This window comes from Mus caroli, chromosome 17 (genome assembly GCF_900094665.2).
Source record: "Mus caroli chromosome 17, CAROLI_EIJ_v1.1, whole genome shotgun sequence".
Lineage (NCBI taxonomy): Eukaryota > Metazoa > Chordata > Mammalia > Rodentia > Muridae > Mus > Mus caroli.
In genome coordinates this window covers 73,702,074-73,704,242 of record NC_034586.1, presented here as the reverse complement: position 1 = coordinate 73,704,242, position 2,169 = coordinate 73,702,074, and positions in this window count along the sequence as shown.

Below are 2,169 nucleotides of genomic sequence, written 5' to 3'. Positions count from 1 at the left end.
TTTCCTTTCCTTTCCTTTCCTTTCCTTTCCTTCCTTTCCTTTCCTTTCCTTTTCTTTTTTCCCTGAGACAAGGTTTCTCTGTGTAGCCCTGGCTGTCCTGGAACTCACTCTATAGACCAGGCTGGCATCAAACTCAGAAATCCACCGGACTCTGCCTCCCAAGTGGTAGGATTAAAGGCATGTGCCACCACTGTCCAGCTGGGCACATCTTTAATTGAAGCTAAACAAGGCCATCCAGTTAGAGGAAAGGGGTCTAAAGGCAGGCAACAGAGTCAGAGATATTCCCTACTCCTCCTGTTAGAGGCCCACATGGGGGCCAAGTTGTATACCTGTTACATAAGAGTAGAGGGCCTACGTCTGTACTATTCATGCTCTCTGGTAGGTGACTTGCTTTCCATGGCCCCCTATGGGCCCAAGTTAGTTGATTCTGTAGGTGTTGTTTGTGGTGTCCTTGACCTCTCTGGGCCTTTCAATCCTTCTTCCCCTTCTTCCATAAGATTCTCCTAGCTCCACTTAATGCTTATCTGTGGCTCTCTGCATTTGTTTTCAGTAGCTTCTGGGTGAAGCCACTTAGATGAGAGTTATGCAGCCTCCTGTCTGCAAGGTAAGCAGAATATAAATAGTGTCAGGGGTGGCCTCCCTCTCATAGCATGGGACTCAAGTTCAGCCAATCATTGTTTGAGTATCCACTCACACTCTGCTCCCTCTTTATCTCCTCTTTTGAGTGAGATTCAAACATCCTCCCTTGGTCCTCCTGGTTAATTAGCTTCTTTGGATCTATGGATGGTAGAATAGTTATCCTGTACTTTAAGGCTATATTCACTTATAAGTGAGTACATACTGATGTGTTTATAAAAAGATAAAGAGAAAGGGGTTATATTCTATGGGGTTGTAGTGAGCTATGAGGAAAGGGGATGTCTCAGGGACCCATGCTGAGGCATCCTTTCCCTGTGAGGGACCAGCCACATGACAGTATAGTATAGAATAGAGTTTATTCAGGGCATAGGGAGGGGAGTTAAGAGGGTAGTAAAGGCAGAGTAAGGGAGAGAGAGAGAGATAGAAGAAAAGAGAAGAAGAAGAGGAGGAGGAGGAGGAGGGGAGGAGGAGGAGGAGGAGAGGATAGGAGAGGAGAGAAGAGAAGAGAAGAGAAGAGAAGAGAAGAGAAGAGAAGAGAAGAGAAGAGAAGAGAAGAGGCTGGCCATGAGCATGTGGAGGGTGTGTGTGTGTGTGTGTGTGTGTGTGTGTGTGTGTGTGTGAAGGAATGGGGAAAAAGGGGGAAAAGGGAAGATCAAGGAGCAAGAGTCCAAGAGAGCAAGAAAGGAACAAGAGATGGAGGAGGGGGCAAGCAGCCCCTTTAAAAGTGGTTCAGGCCTCCCTGGCTGTCGCTAGGTAATTGTGGGGTAGAGATTACACAGAATGCTAACACATACAATGTTTGTCTTTCTGGGTCTGGGTTACTTCACTCAGGATGATCTTTTCTAGTTCCATCTATTTGGCTGCAAATTTCAGGATGTCATTGATTTTAATAGCTGAGTTATATTCCGTTGTGTAAATGGACCATATTTTTGTTATCCATTCTTTAGTTGAGGGAAATTTAGGTTATTTCCAGTTTCTGGCAATTACAAAAACAAATGCTTCTGTGAACATGGTTGAGTAAGTGTCTTTGTGATATGGTGGAACGTCTTTTTGGGTGTATGTCCAGGAGTGGTAAAGCTAGGTCTTCAGGTAGAACTATTTCCAACTTTTACAAAACTGCCAAATTGATTTCCAGAGTGGTTGTACAGGTTTGCACTCCCATCAGCAATGGAGAAGTGTTCCCCTCGTTCCACTTCCTTGCCAGCATGTGCGGTTGCTTGAGTTTTTCTTCTAAACTATTATAACTGGTATAAGGTGGAATCTCAGAATCATTTTGATTTGCATTGCCCTGAGGATTAAGGATGTTGCACATTTCTTTAAGTGTTTCACAACAATTAGAGATTCTTTTGAGAATTTTCTGAATTTTATTTTAAGAATATTATTACTTAAAATAAGTTTTTATTAATTCTTTTAGAATTTCATATAATTTTCTATGATTCTCCCTGTATGAAGTATTTCTGTATAAGATCCATTCTTCCTTTCTTCCTTTTTCCTTCCTTTCTTCCTTCCTTCCTTCCTTCCTTCCTTCCTTCC